Source organism: Ochotona curzoniae, unplaced genomic scaffold (assembly GCF_017591425.1).
Source record: "Ochotona curzoniae isolate NIBS_2020 unplaced genomic scaffold, NIBS_Ocur_1.0 contig_2692, whole genome shotgun sequence".
NCBI classification, from domain to species: Eukaryota; Metazoa; Chordata; class Mammalia; order Lagomorpha; family Ochotonidae; genus Ochotona; species Ochotona curzoniae.
The window spans coordinates 21,687,570-21,704,108 of record NW_024465556.1 but is presented as its reverse complement, the minus strand read 5'-3'; the positions used below and the strand labels follow the sequence as shown (position 1 = coordinate 21,704,108).

General features: G+C 50.1%; 1 pseudogene; it reads right to left on the bottom strand.

The window, feature by feature from the left end:
* Positions 1-326: 326 nt before the first annotated feature.
* LOC121153543 lies at positions 327-417 on the bottom strand (annotated as a pseudogene).
* Between the last annotated feature and the right edge of the window lie 16,122 nt (positions 418-16,539).

Below are 16,539 nucleotides of genomic sequence, written 5' to 3'. Positions count from 1 at the left end.
AGATTTAGGTCTTCTATCCATCTGGAGCTGATTTTTGTATAAGGTGGCAGGTGGCCATTTTGCTTCTTACCTCTGCAGGCTGCTAGCCGATTGTTCTAACAGCATTTATTGAAGAGACCAGGCTTTTTGCTTGGATTATTTTCAGTTCTCTTGTCAAAGATTAGTTGGCTACACATGTATGGGTTCCCTTCTGAGGTTTCTATTCTGTTCCATTGATCTTGTCTGTTTATGTACCAGTACCAGACTGTTTTGATGACCACTGCCCTGCAGTATGTCTTGAGGTCTGGAATTGTGATTCCTCCAGCTTGATTTTTATTCTTCAGGATAAAAATATGGAATGTTTCACGAATTTGTCTGTCGGCCATACTAATCTTTGTATTGTTCCAATTTTAGTAGATATGCTGCCGAAGCAAGCACAGGGGCTTATATTTAAATGAACATATATACTAATTCTCAGCCTCTCTTAAAACATCAGAAGACTTAGAGGAAAAAATAGTTTTCAAGTGAGAAAAAGTGGTTATACTTGCACCTTGCTTAGTTGACCATAAAATTTATTTGGGGTCAGAGGCTCAGAGCACCCCAAGCACCCTTAAAGGAGAGTAATTTCAGGATTTCCAAAGTCACCACCAAGCTGCAGTTGCATAACCATGGGACATGGCATGGAAGAGACAGACAGGTAGATGGACTAGAAGCGAGAGGGGTGCAGAAATGCAGCCCTACACTTAGGGCCAAGAGTGCTGTTCTTAAGAAGGCTGCCAGCAGTGTGAGAGGGGGAGGTGTAGTCTTTTCATCAAGTGGTAATGGGACCACTGGACATTGGCAAGTAAAGCATGAAGTTGGACTTCATAACACACACACACACACAGAGACTCATAAAGGACTAAAGACCTTTATTTGAGAGCTAAAACTCTGAATGACCTCTTCATGTTCTCAGATATGGCAAGAGCTTCTTAGAGATACTGAACACAAGTGGCGAAGCAAAAATGGGATGACATCAAAATGAGAAACTCGTATCTGGCAAATGACACCATTAAGACAGAGGCAAGGCAATTCCTAGAATGGCAAATCCAAACTCTAAACCTGCTATCTTCAGAACACATGAATAAATTATGACTAAACAATATAACAAAAGCCCAGGTTAAAAAGGGGAAAAGGATCAAGATATAGAACTCTCCAAAAAGATACGCATGTGGCCAATAATCAAGTGAGGAAATGAAAACATCTCCAGTAATCTGGCAGATGCAAATCCAGAAAAAATACCCACCCCAAGATGCCCCTTGACAGCCACTGGGATGGCTGTAACCAAATCAACAACAACAACAAAACAGATGTAGAAAAAGTTGGAACCTCATGCTATTGGTGCTAATCTCCAAGAGCAAAGTCACTTTGAAGGACCATGAAATTTCTCAAGATGCTGATTGTGGAGTGACCATAGGACTCAGCAATCCACAGAACAGTGAGAACACATGTCTACACACAGCCTTGTACTTGAACGGCTGTAGTAGTGCAGCTTGCAACAGCCAAGAAGGAAAGCAGAAATAAGGCAATGTCCACTTGTTGGTGAGTGAAGAATAAACTAGTGTGTTCATACAATGGAATATTACTCAGCAATAAAGGGATGAAGTTTTGATAACTGCCACTTTGAGGAGGAACTCAGAAAATATCATAGGAAGCCAAGAAAATTTGTCACCGTATCACACCTGTCTCCATTGGCATGGACTGGCTAGGACAGGAGAATCCCTGGAGACCATGGGCGAGGAGAATTTTCAGGACTGGAGGCAGTGATGAATGATGGCTTATGGGTATGGGCTTTGTTTGTAGGGTGGCCAAAGTGTTCTAAAATTAGGTTGTAATGATTGTCCCCCAATGCTGAAACAATGGCCATTTTCAGCTGACTGAGCTTTAAGACATACAAGTAATACATTGACACAGCTGCTTTTTAACAACTGATGGACCAGAAGAGGGTGATCTGCTAGCCATGAGGCAAGCATCCTTGGTCCTTGAAGCCCTGGGGTACCCCTGCCTGGCCCAGGTATGAACACACTTGGAGGCAGAGGCTCTCTGAGGATGCTTCTTGGCCCTCTGCTCCAAAGTTTATGGGAGTTTCTTTCTCTTCCCTTTGCTCACTCTTCTGCTGTCTACCTGCTGTTGGACCCTTTCTCTGAAGCTCTTTCCCCATGCATGCAGTGATCCTATGGGCTTTACCTATCATTCAGAGCCCCCACAGCCCTGGCCTGATTCAGCGCCCTGAACCCAAGAGCTCCTAACCTTCACTCACTTTCCCATCTCTCTCAATGACCTCTATTAGCTCAGGGTCTGGGGGGGGGGGGAGCGGGGTTGTTGTCAGGTCCTGTGGTGGAGAGGCTAGTTTGGTGCCTGCCAGGCACTCTTAGGCCATGCCTGTGTCTAATTAGCATAGTCAGCGCTGACTGTGATCTGGGAATCAACCAGTTTCTCCCTGGCCAGCTCCCCGAGCTAGTTTTAGGCACAGCTGTGAGTTGGCTGCAATGGTCAACTGGGGCTTCCAGGAACCAGGCAACTGGGTCCTTACCACACAGGCTGGGGAATAGGCAGGTGGCTTCTTCACCTCAGACAGTGAGAACCCAAGGCTTGAGTCTTGAGACTGTTGGAAGCTCTTTTGGTCTCTATTCTAACCTGGCCACCAAAGTGCTCTTGTGCCTCTTCCCCCATGCTACTCTCTCCACTCTCCCACCACCTCCCAATATCCTGTCCCTCATTTCCAGTGCACAAGGTGGGAACTAGGGACATGGTAGCCAGAGGCCTGGTGTCTCGTCCTACTGGAAAGCAGTGGTCCTAGGTTCCAAGAGTCCCCTCTTGCAGCTGCTACATAGAAGGAGGGTTTTGCTGACACCTTCCAAGCTCGCTTCTCAACTGTGCTCAGACACTGGTGTGGCTAGGGTTGAGTTTGCCTTCTGGAGAACTTATCTGGGATCATGGTAAATGAAGGAGCCAGACAGAGGGTTATCTCTTCTGGGAGGCCAACCCTACCTCCTCTATTTCCAGAAGTTCCCTGGGGAGTGTCATCACAGCTGGACCCAGTGGTTGTAAACTTGGGCAGCTGCTTTGCCCTTCAGTCCTTGGTTTTCCTGCTGCTCATGCTCAAGTATAGAGCAATGAGGAGTAAATACAATATGTTTGCAACCTGATTAATGGGTGAGACCCTGATTAATGGATAGCTATCACAAAGATGGCAAGAGCAGAAAGATTCCAAGAGGCTGGGATACACCAGGGCTGGCACTGTGACTGTTCCCAGTGACTGTGGACCAAGGGGACATAAACCAACTTCATAGCAAGTGAGAGTCAATCAGTGTGGTGGTCACGACATTGCTGAGGTGGAAAGGAAGGCAGAGGAGGCCGAAGCAGGCCCTAGGGACCCAACTGTGTGACTGACATCACAAGGATGAATCACAGGGATTTTGCCCCAGTGTCCCTTTCTGCCTGGGCAGACTCCACTCTGGCTTGCGGGCTACTGCCTCTGGCCTTGCCCATCCTGGACTTCCTGTCTGTACAATGATTAGGCAGGACAAGTTCCGTCCATGACCTTGTGTGAACCCCCCTCACTGCTACCCCTAAGCCTGGTATATCTAAAATAATAGATATCCATGTGGTGCTTTCTCCCAGGGGCTACTTTTTGCCTCCTGGGGTGGGGAATGGTGTCACTGAGGTATACCTGCTTCTCCCTTGAGGATTTAATAGGATTGTGTGTCTGAGAGGCCCTGTGAGGCTGGATCCAGGCTAGGGGCTGAGAATAGCTGCTCAGTGTGGAGGGCCAAGTTGGCTAAAACCTAGTGAGGGTGTCCAGGACCCTGGCAGGGAGCTCTGGTGCTTGCCTCACCTTGCTGTGTTCCCCCTCCTGGCAATCAGCCATCTCAGCCCCAGTTTCCTCCTGTGTAAGATGGTCATTGTCACTGAAAAGCAGCTTCAGGAATAGCATGGTGATCAAACCTGTGCACCTGCTATAAAGCAGCTTACTACGGTGGGTGGGTGGGGGAGGGCCTGAGGACCTGTCTCCTTACTGGTCAGTAGACTGCAGGGAGACCCAGCAAGGAGTGACCAAAACAGAGGTCTTCTAGCCTCTGCAGATGTGGCTGTGCGGATGCTGGGAGAGGCTTAGGGGCTGTTTCCCCACTGAGGATGACGGGTGAAGTTGAACAGTCCAGAAAGAGAGCATCTTTCTGTCCCTGGTACCTTCTGCTCCCTGCCTTTCTCTCTATCCCAAGAACAGTCTGCAGGGGCCTCCAGGAATAATCCCACCCACATGCCCTGTGGCTTAGGTGACAATGTTCTGGTCTTCTCAGCTTTGATCATCCTCACTGATGTTTGGAGGTCATGGTTCTCAGAGGTACCAAGAGCCTGCTTCCCGACCACAGTCCTCCAGAGCAGCCCCAGCCATGGCAGCACCTTGAGTTATCTTACAAACATGTTAGGGCCACTGGAGCCCTGACTCACATGTTGTTCTCAGCACCTCCTCCTTAATGTTTAGACCCATCTGTTCTGGCCAAGAACACTCCGTCTGTTTGGCCTGTGTCTGCAGTTGGCACTTTGGTGTGGCTTGCTAATAGTGCTTTCATGTCTGGAGAGGCTCCGGGGTCTGCAATGCTGTCTTTTCTGTGAAGTGGGGGACTTCATCATGCTTGGCCAGATGTCAATGACACAGACACAGGCCTGGGAAGGGTCACAAAGGTTGCCACCCTTGCTTGCTTGCCCTTGGGAGACATGTATCCAGAGGACTGGTGAGGCCAATCGCCCTTGCCGCAGGGTTCCCATGGAAGCCCTGATCTCCATGGAATATCAGCATCTCGCCCATGGGGCACAGGCCCAGCTTCCTGATCACTCCCAATGCCCACGTGCCCTTGCTCCCTGACAGCATTGGTACTTGTCCATGCCCCAGATTCCTGGACTGGCTCTCAGTTTCCTCTAACTCAGGCTCTGAGACCCCCAGCTTGACCGGGCTCAGTCTTTTCAGCTCCCTCCCAGCTCACTGGCCACCTCATTCATTAGTGTCAGCCTGGGGAATCACAAGGATGAGGCTTTTCCTGATTGGCTGAGGTTTCAGGCACCTGTTCTCGCATGCACAGCTCACTTGTTCTTAGACCACCTATTGCCTTGGGTGATCCAGCGCCTCTCAAGTTTGCCTTTTGTGGTAACTTTGGGAATTGCTACAGAGGGGATTTCTTGGTGTGGGTTTTGACACAGCTACTCTTGTTACTCCCTGTACCCCCAAGTCACACCAGAGCCAGTGTTACTACTGGGCCAGGCCAGGCTTCTCAGAGCAGGGCATGTCCTGTGCTGAAACTGTTCTGAGCTCCTAGCTGGAACCCCAGTCTACTCCATGAGCCCTTATGTGAGCAAAGCCCAGTGGTTTGGTTGTAGCCACTGACTCTGACATGCAGACCTCCACAGAGTTCTTGTAGAACCCCCTGGCTCTGGGTCACATTGGCTTGGGACAGAGGGTATCCACAACATAGTTCCTTGGATCCCAATGAGTTGCCCATGGATTAATTAACTCATTTAAAGTTTTATTTACTTATTTGAAAGGCAGAGAGAAAGATGGAGAGTTTTCATTCATCGAGTCATTCCCTAAATGATTGCAATAGCCAGGGCTGGGCCATGCTGAAGTCAGGAAGCCAGGAGCTCCACTCTGAGCTACCATGTGAGTGCAAAGAACTCAAATACTTAAGGCAACACTTGTTGCTTCCCAGGCACATTGGCAGGGAGCTGGGTCAGAAGCTGGGCATCCAGGACCTGCACTGGTACCTTGATGCGGGTGTTGCCTTAAGCTGGCGTGCCATAGCAATTTACCACTCAGCAAAGCTCTGCCAAGTTTTCCATCATGCTATGCACAGACATGAACCAGCCTTACCTTCTGGGATTCTTGTTGCAATAGAAAGGACACTTTTTTCCCCCTAAGATTTATTTTGAATGAAAAGTCAGATATACAGAGAGGAGGAGAGACAGAGAGGAAGATCTGTCTGTTGATTCACTCCCCAAGTGGCCACAACTGCTGGAGCCAAGCCGATCTGAACCCAGGAGCCTGGATTCTTCCAGGTCTCCCAAATGGGTGCAGGGTTCCAAGGCTTTAGGCCATCCTCGACTGCTTTCCCAGGCCATAAGCAGGGAGCTGGATGGGAAGTGGGGCTGCCGGGATTAGAACCGGAGTCCATGTGGGATCCCACATGTGCAAGGCGGGGACTTTAGCTAGAGCGCCAGGCCTGAAAGGACAAAGCATGAGAAATGATCTCAGAGACAATGAACTAGGGCAGAAATGCAAGGCATTGGACAGAGTGACCACGTGGACCAGTGGAGGTGACATGGTCAAGGAGGTGGCATTTAAGTTGAGGCTTGGGTGGGAGCAAAGGGCAGCCATGCAAGGCTTCCAACGGTTTTCCAGGAGGAAGAGGGCAGTCTGGGGCTGATACAAATGGGAGATCCAAGGAACATGCAGCGGCTTGAAGAGTGCTGAGGGGGAAGGACTAGGGATTGTGAGATAAGAGCTGGGTGAGTGGGAGGGGCTTCAGTGGAGGGGTGGGGCGTGATCTCCATTGGCCACTGAATAAGGGATGGCGCACACAGCAGGTGCTTAGACGTGCTTGTCTTCAATGTATAGGCATTTATTTCTGGATCCCGTGGTACAAATTAATGCAGAAATAAACATGTCACATGTCCAGGCAATCACCTAATCAGGCCTGATCACATCCTCTTTTGGGTTGGATCCTCCTGCTTAGAGTTTGTCTTTTAGCATTCACAACCTCCAACATACATGCATACATATGCACCATGCAGGTGTGCTTAGAGAGCCACATGGCAGAGTGATGACAAGAGCCACTTAAGTGCCCGGGGCTTGTTCTTGGCTTGGGTGATCCAGTGTCTCTCAAGTTCGCCTTTTGTGGTGACTTTGAGAATTGCTACAGAGGGGATTTCTTGGTGTGTACTGCACTTGGTGTGTACTTGGCTGTAGCACTCACTGGCTGTGTGACCTTAGGCAAGTCACCTAATCCCTCTGAGCCCCACTTGCAAAATGTCTATAAGTAACATGTATCTGTATTAGTATTACTGTTTACTGTTATTACTATTACTGTAAAGAGAAGTATACAAGACATTCCTCATGCTGTCATCACATTAAAGGCTTTTGCAAATGTTCGTCTTTCCAACAAGGCCCTTCCACATGAGCGCTAAGAGAATGGCATGTCATCACACGTAGCTGAGAACTTGGAGCTTGTTCTCTGATTCAGGAAGCAGCCAGGGTCTTCATCAGCTGCTGTCCGGGGAGGTTGTAGCCGGATGGTGCTGTATATATCTTTGGTTTCTGTCTCGGGTGTGGGTATGGCCTGCTAGGGCTGGGCTGGGCAGGGGCCGACTAGGGTTTGTGTCTGGGAACAAATGAGTAGAAGCCAATGATAAGCCTTATCCCGCTGTCAGGCTGCTGTAGGAATCCGAGCTGGCAGGCTTCACCTCCATTCTGGGGTCTTTTATTTGGAGACAGAGCAGGCATGATCCATTAAGTGATTGCAAACAGCTTTTGATGCCCCAGTCATTACTCTGCTTTGTCATTATCAGACAAGTGGAACTTTTCAAGTTTCCAATTAAGTCACAGTCAGAATCAGAGGCAGCCAGAAAGGGGCCATTGTGGGGGTTGACATGGTGGTATAGCAGGTTAAGCTTCTGTCTGCGAGACCAGCATCCTTACAGAGCACCTGTTTGAGTTCCACCTGTTCTGCTTCTGATGTAGCTCCTGTTAATGAGCCTGGGAAAGCAATGGAAGGTGATGCAAAGGCTTGAGTCCCTGTTCTCCACGTGAGAGACCTGGATGGAGATCTTGGCTCCTGGCTTTGGTCCAGCCCAGCTCCTAGCTATTGTGGCCATTTGGGGAGTAACCGGTAGATGGAAGATCTCTTTCTCTGTGTGTGTATGTCTCTCTTCTTCTTCTTCTTCTTCTTTTTTTAATACATAAATCAATCAATCATGAAAAAGAAAAAGTGGTCACTGTAAATGGGGCCACCTGTGTTCCCACAAGGAAACCCCATGGATGGGGTAGAAAGAAGGGTCTATGTGGCTCAGGAAAGGAATTTCCTACTGGACAGAGCAGGGCAGGGGCTGGAGAATAGCTGCTTCTGGTGCTCATGGAGAAGGGCGGGGGATTGAGCATCCGGCTGGCACTGGCACCTTGGACCAGCAGGCTCTTGGAGGCCTGCCCGCCTGGCTTGGCTTGCCTGGGACCCAGACGTCAGCCCAGAGCTCCATGCGGGCAAGAAAGTGTCAGCTGCCTGGGTCCCCACCTGCTCCACTGTGGGGCCACTGGGGGCCCAGACGAGGCCTGGCCTTCCTTCAGGCTGCTGCCCGCTGTGTGCCATAGGCTCTTGGGAAATCTGATGCTTGCTTAGCAAAAGCTATGGAGTGAAGGCACAATTCTCCTGTAGAAGGTCAGCAGCTGGCATGGAGCCCTTGCCTCCATGCACATGCCTGCTGTGCTGGCTCCCACGGCTGGCTGTGTCTGGTCTGTACTTGGCTACCCACACGGGAAGCTCTTTCCTGGATGGTCTCCTCTTCCTTATCAATCCCAGTCCACAAGCGCTAGGTTGGGCCTCACCCCTGTCCTTGTGTGAGCCCCACCATAAAGTTTCCTAAGCAGGGACCATCCTGGCCTCTGTCCAGGAGACTGACAGGATAGTCAGCTACTTACCCACAACCACTCTGCTCTTGACTGGCACAAGCAGAACTCAAGATTGCTCCTTCTAACTGGAAAGCCACAAATGTAACCTCTGGACCACACATGACTGTTGGAGCATGCACAGGGAGGGAGCCGGCAGCTCGGCAGCTCGAGGCCCTGGCAGCTTGGCTGCAGGAAGAGTATTTGGGAAGCAGCCATGGAAATCAGCCCTTAGGGGACCTTGCTCCGTGCTGTGTATGGTTGTGGGACAGGCTGTGCTGCAGCCACCTTGGGAACCCTCTGCCTGTGTTGTGTCCTGTGTCATTGCTTGGTGCTCAGACTCCTAGGCAGAGTGTCCTGTTGGCTGATTCTAAAGAAAGGTTTGTTTATTCATTTATATTTATTTGAAAGGCATAGCGATGGTGGGGGATACAGATGGATGATGAGGAGGAGACAGAGAGAGAGAGATTGATCTTCTGTTTATTGGCCCATGCCCACAAAGGGCTACAACAGCCAGCACAGGGCCAGGACAAACCAGGAGTCTGAAACTCCACCCCAGTCTTTCATATGGGTGCCAGGGGCCCAAGCACTTGGGGCATCTTCCACAGCTTTTCCAGGTGCGTCAGCAGGCAACGGGGCTGGATTGGTTGTGGAGTAGCTGGGACTCAAATTGACTTAACTCACTTTACATCACTGCCACCCTGTTGACTCTCTCTGATTCTACTTCTCAGGATGAGCATTTAGCCTAGTGGTTAAGACGTCAGTGATGACACCTGCACCCTATATTGGATCTGACACACAGCTCAGGTTCCAGACTCCAGCTTCTTGGCCATGCATACCCAGGGAGGCAGCCATGATGGTTGTACCTGCACCCTCCTTGGATACGTGGATTGAATTTCACCCCAAGTCCTTGTGGTCATTTAGGGGAGTGAATCAGAGAATGGCAGCTCTATGTGTCCACCTCTCTTTCTCTGCTTCTCAGATTGATAAATTAAAAACAAAATCCTTCTTTCTAGGAAGCTGGGAGAAGAATATCCATCCTGCGGACAACGGGAAGTTTTCTAATCTTTCACCCCATAGCTTTGGGGTGCTTATAGATGGGACATGTGTGTGTTGGGGGGAGTGGGGCTGGGCATCAAAAAACAATGCCACATGGTCAAATCCACTATCTGAAGGCCCCTCTCACCATGTGGTGCCCTCCAGGGTCAAATGGCAGCACCTGTGTGCCAAGATCTCCACTGGAGATCTCATTGCAGTGTGTTCCTTCTTTTTTTTTTTTTATTGTTGTTAACATTAGTGTGTTCCTTCTTGAATGGAGATGCCAGGGCCTCAAGAGAGGGCTGTCCCCACAGAAGGTCATACCGCTGCTGGGTGACACTCTAATGGTCTTTGCAAATGCCATCAACTGTCTCAGCTTTGCTTCTGTGGATGAAAATGGGATGTTTGCTGTAGGAGCAAAGTGCCCACTGCCTGGGGGCATGGTGGGCTGGTGATTCCTGTGTGCCCAGAGCAGGGGCAGGGGTTAGCAGTGCATGGCTGTGTACCCAGTGGTCATCCAGAGAAGGCCCTCCTAACCCCCTGCTGCAGATCAGAGTCCCTAAGTGACAAGACCTGCCTTAGAGGACTCCGGCTGTCACCTGCTATTGTTTATAAATTAGGAGAGGAATCTGGAGGGGACCCAGGCAGCTCCCATGGCAGATAAGGAGTGTGTGCCAGCCAGCACCATACACTCAAGCTCCTGCTGCAGGTGAAGGGTGCTTAGTGACCATGTGTAACTTATTCTCAGGTGTGTCATCGTGTGCCAGTGGGCATGCAGAGGCTGATAAGCCACTCACTCTATTTTGCTCCTGAGGCTACCTGCCAGGGAGGGAGACCACTAACATTTAACACCAAGCACTTGAACTTCAAGTTAGTTCCTGCATTCTTGGGTCCTCAGTGGTGCCCTGGTAGGGGCAATCAACCATTTTAGGCATCTCTCTCTCTCTCTCTCTCTCTCTCTCTCTCACACACACACACACACACACACACACACACACAGTCCAACTAGGTGGTGACACACACTGCAGAGGGATCTCCCAGTTCTGTGCTCTGATCCCAGTGACTGGGGCCCCGCTCTCTGGACAGACTGGAAACTCAGCCCATTGGCCCTTGCTTGCCGATAGGCAATGGGCTGCAGAGCAGTTGGAAAGTATGAGGTCACCGTCAGGGAGGGAGGACTCTGGCTTGGAAGAGAACTGAGCACAGGATGCAGATTCTCATTCTGAGACAGGGTGATTTAAGGATCAATCAAATTTCCAAAGCTTGATTGATTGATTCAAAAGGCAGTTATAGAAAGAGGGTGAGGGGAGACTGAGAGGGAGATCTTCCATCTGCTCATTCACTGTCCAGATGGCTGCAAAGGAGCCAGGAGGCATGAGCCTCCTTCCAGGTCTCCCACATGGTTGGCAGGAGCTTTCCTGCTGCTTTGCCAGGTGCATTAGCAAGAAGCTGGATCAGAAGTGAAACAGCCGAGACAGGAGCCAGTCCACAAAGGATGCCTGCGTCTCAGTCTGTGCTGCCACGCCAGCCCCCATGCCAACTACTCATGTCTCGGCAGTAGGGGGATCAGGGTCACCCCGTAGGAGCCCATCTCTTTCTGCAGGCCTCCACAGAGAACACTGTGTGCTGACAACCTTAGGAAAACATCTTGCCCAGGGCACTCCTGAGTCCCACCTGCTCATTTTGCAGATGGGAAAACTGAGGCTCAGGATCCCCCAACTGAGAGGGACCTTCTTACTTTCCATTCCACCCTCCATCAACACACTGCACTGCTGCTTCATTTCCCAAAAGCTCAGCCTTTAGATAGAGCCTAGCAGCTCCCTCTGTTTGCTTATCTGCGCTTTGTGCACCGTTTCACTTTCAACACTAGAAAAAGATCAGACTATTACGGGAATGTGAGTGCATTGCCATGTTACTTTCTTGTAAGGAATACACAGGTAAGGAGACATCTGAAGTAGATTTGAAGCAGATGCAAAGTTGGGTGAATGTGTGTTCCGCAGGGTCTGAGAGACGTGGCCATTGATTTTTGTGGTGCTTGCAGAATACTCCCAGCCCTTTGCTATGTGTTCCCCCATGCCCTCTGTGCCCACACATCTCCACAGAGCAGCCCCCACCAGCTCCCTTGGGCATGTCCTCTCCCAGCCCCCACTGCTTCCTCTGTGCGTCTCCTCTTTCACTTAAAACTGCATTTGATCAAGAGAACTAATTGCGTTCAGCGACAGAATCATTGGCTTCTGTCCCACCACATGTGTCCAGGTAGACAGAGCTTCCACAATGGTCTCAGGGCTTGCTCAGATTCTCTTTCCATTCCTACATCCTCAGGATCCAGCCATACGTGCCTTCATACTTGCTGCTTCTTGGTCACAAAATGGCTGCTGTAGCCCCCGGTATCAGCTCTGTGATCAGGGCATTGGGTCTGTGCTCAGAACATGTTGAACTTGAATACCTTGGAGATCTCAGATACAGACAAGGGCTGGCTGACTTATAAGGATCCCTGACTGGCTGTGGCTGGCTGACCAGCTGGTCCTTTGGCAATAGGCATGGTGGCATGTTTTTGCCTTCCCAGGAGATAGTGCCACGAGCACTCCATTTATGCATGTACATGTTGACAGGATGCATTTCAGGAAGCAGAATTCAAGTTCAGAAGGTTTGTGAGTTTCAGAAATACTTTTAGAGGAAAATTTCCCCCATGTGCCAATCATGCTGCCTCCCTCTGGGACATCCTGCACAAGTGCATTGGGCAGCTGCTCAGGCTGGGAGGGAAAGCCTCACCCCATGCAGGCGTAAACATTGCAAGATGCTTAAGTCACTTTCGTATATTCTTCTGTAACATGGAGCAAATGCCTGCATCCTTCTCAAGATCGGATTGTTGCTGCTGTTCTTGCTCATTTTTAAGATCTCTCTGTCCGTGGGCTCACTGTGATCCTGGTTGGCCTCCCACCCTCCCCTACCAGCAGGCTGGGCCAGTTTATGTTGCTGTCATCAGCTTTTTAACATCCTAATTGGCTCTTGAATGCTGCTTCTTACTCAAAATACCTTCTCCCTTGCAATATTTTTAAACATTCGCTTACAGTTGTCCCCACTCCAGTTGATCAATGTGGAGTTAATTTCAGCGAGAGATGGGAGGTAGTGGGCCACATGATTTTTCCAGGTGACTAGCTACCCTCAAATCATGTACCGAGTGTGACCTCTTTCTCCGAATGAACTCAGATTTCAACTTAATTATGTATGGATTGTAGAAGCCTCTTTGTACCTTGGTTTCCAGGTGTGTGATGATTTTGGGTGTTTCCAATGCCAACGAGCTCACAAGAAGTCTGAAAAAACAGGGGGCTGACATGTAGTGGGTGCTTGATAAGTGCAAACTAACATAACCAAGATTTTCTCTAATTCATTTGATCTGTTTTCAAATTCAATTAACAGGTTTGCCATTCCAGATGTGAATTTGCTTATAGGGAAGCAGTTGGAGCAAAGAAGGAATTTGTGACAGATGATGGGGTGGTTCACAGGGCGTGTCAGAGGGTGGAAGAGTTATACACGGAGGTCAGGCAGCCAGGAGGGCTAGCTCAATCCCTGCCACTCCAGAGTGCAGCCCTGGATGCGGGGTGGGATGGTGGGGAATAGGAGCAGGGTTGCGCTACTGCTGCCACTGCCACTCAGCTCTGCTGGTGCTGGGGAGCAGCCTTCAAGACTTCCACTATGCACCTGCCTCCCACTGAAGGTCTCTGCCATCTGCGTCCTTAGATTAGTTGTTGTGGCTTACACACCTTGATGGCTCAGACTACCTGAGCATCATTGCCGGCTGTCTTTTCTGTCATTCCTTGGTCACACTTTCTGCCAAAGGGGGATTACTATTGTCTGACCTGAGGGGGATTTAAGGTGCTTGCAGGGAGTCTCTCTCTCTCTCACACACACACATACACACACGTATGTGGGAATCAAGTAGGCGGCAGGTGCTCAGTCAGCTCTGGGTCTTCCTGGTACATGTGGGGTAAGAGCTGGCAGGAGAAGGTAGAGTAGACAGATCCTGGGGGTTAAAGCTGAGCAGAGAGGGGACCCAGAGGGCTCAATCTGGTGAGACCAAGGGATTCCTTTCGAATCTCAGCATTTGGAGAATGTTATTCTCTATGCTGGAGCTCCCCCAAGGGTGGCGCTGGCCCTGGATTTATTGCTTACCATGACTCAACATGTTCCCGTGTCCAATGATTCAGCATGAACACATGCACGGGCAAGTTGCTAGTGGCGACTGGACTAGGCAGCAGTCTCACTCTCTGAGACCCCATCAGTAACCTTCCTTCCCTGGTATATCATCTCTGTAATATGTGTGTGTGCGTAGGAACTTGGGGGAGGGAGAGAAGGATGACTTACAAGAGGCCTTGATGTACAAATAGGAGTTTGCCAGGGAGATGGGGAAGGATGATCATTCCTGACAAATGGAAACAGCAAGGTATGGACTGGGGCCTAAAGTGGGGGTCCGTGAGGCTGGAGCAGGTGGCACTGGCAGAGGTCTTGCTCCACCTTCGTTGGGAGGAGGTAACTCATAGCTTTTATCCTGGACACAGTCTCTGTTGCATCGATAGTATTCACCCAGAGCATGCATTAAGAAGGATTCTGAGCAGAAAACGGGAGCAAACAGGGATGTCTGCTGCAACTGCAAGGTGGGATGTGGCACTGGATTTGCCATGCGTATCGTGAGAGTGACGGAGTTGCCACAGCACAGCAGAGGGGTGGGTGCGAGTGCACATTGTGAGAACAGCTGGAGGCTCTGCGAGTCGCTGAGATGCGAAGTGAAGCCTCATTGCCCAGGAGCCAGCGCTGAGAATAAGAAACGTCAACGGGATGAACAACTGAGCACCTACCAGTGGAGATTTGCTTGTAGTTGCAAGTGCTGCAAGGACAGCTTAGAGGGCCTTCGGTGGCCAGCACTGTCACTGTCTGTCCCCCTCTCCTGGGCATAGACCTCCCCCCGGTCACCTCCAGGTGAAGCAAACAGAACATACACACACATGTGCAAACATGCACACACACACACACGTAGCATTGACCACGCTGAGGCATCGAGCAGTACGCCCCTCCCCAGGTCCCCGATGAAGTCAGTACATAATTGCCAGAAAGTATCTCCGACTGAATCGTGGGTGAGCGTTTTGACAAAATATAATATTGGAAACAATCTTTATCAAACATTCATGGGTAGCGTGCGAGATCAAGCCCAGAATCCATAATTCATGCTGCATGTGTCTTCCCAAGTGTGCATGAGATGTTGCATCTCAATGAGGCGGCCCAGACAATATTTTCTGCCAGACGCAGCCTTTCATCATTTACATTATTCACTAGGTTTTCCAGAACAGTAAATCTTAAATATATATTTGTGTTGGGAAGGGCACGCGTGTGTGTCTGTGTGCACACAGAGGGATGCACACGTGTTTGGGCCCAGGATTGGTGTGTGTACATTACAGCTGGGGAGGTTTGTGGGGTGGACACACAGTGACAGCAGGAAGCCTCAGTGTGGTGGACACACTGGTTCCCCTCTAGAGGCCTCTGGATGCTACGGCTTGCTGCATGGACATTAAATCCATATGTTCGCTGGTCCCTGTGGTCAGACTTGTACTCAATGTTGTACTGGGAACCCAAGAATAAAACAGAATCCAGAAGGCCATTGGCATGGCTTTCTCAGAGCACAGTTCTGGCAAATTCAGACTGGCATCTGCAGAAACTTTATACCAAAAGGAAACGTCGTATGGATATTTGGGTTTTGCCTCTTTCTGATGTGGCTGTGGCAGCTGAGGGCATAGTCTCTGGTTGTGGACAACACGAACGGTAACTCCCAGGTTGGCTGCCATTCATCTATTAACAGAAGGCTCTGAGGTCTTTCTTGATGGAAGTGACACCTGCTGTGCCTGGACCGACCTACGCCGTCCCACAGAGCTCTGAGTGTGGTGTCTACCTGCTGCTCCCAGGTCTTTGTTCCTGCAGCTTTCCCTTCCACAGCACACAGTTCTCTGACTCCACTTCCATACTTCAGCTCCTGTTCCAGCTGCTGCCGGGTGGCTTGTGGCTGGTTCAAGACTGAGTCTGTAATGTAGGAACTTTCCTGAGTATAAGGGACAGGCTCCTCTGAGGTCTGGCTCCTCCCATGTGTATACAGGAGGCAGTTTAGTCCAATGAGTGGGAAACATCTCTCTGAAAAGTCCTTCCCAGAGCTGGAATCTGGAGAGAGCCAAGTCAGGGCCGAAAGAGCATCGAGTTGAGTAACTGAGAGTATATCCATGTGGGCCCTGCTTCTTGGATATGGGATTTGATGCCAGAGGCCTCTGTTACAGGTGCCTTGCAGGCCTGGCTGCCCCTCTACCAGGCTTAGCAGGTGTTAATCTTGCAGATGTAGGCATGTCCCTTTCCCCTGGCTGCATGTGAGTCCTTGGGACCCAAACAGACAACTGGAATTTGGAGTGGTCTCGAGGAAGCAAATGCCAAGCCGACTGCAGAGCTGGTTCAGTTGCTGGCTGGGGGACACTGCAAATCTCATGGTTGGTTGGGGGTGAGAGTGCTGAGCTGTTTTGTGGGTACAATAGGCACAGGTTCTCCTGGAGGAGACACTGGGAGAGAAGGGATTACAGGGCAGGCTGGGTCTTTCAGGAGGTGGTGAGGCCAGGGCCTGGGGAAATGAGTAATTATGAGGACAATGAAATTGTATGGCTTTTGCTGAATGCAATCGATGGATCGGAAACAAAGCCATAAAAAGGCTGTAGGTGATGAATTAAGAATGGAAGGCAAAGCATGAGAGTTGTGCGCCCTTCTCTCAGCAGTTGGAAGAGAAAGCTGAGATCCAGAACTGAGAC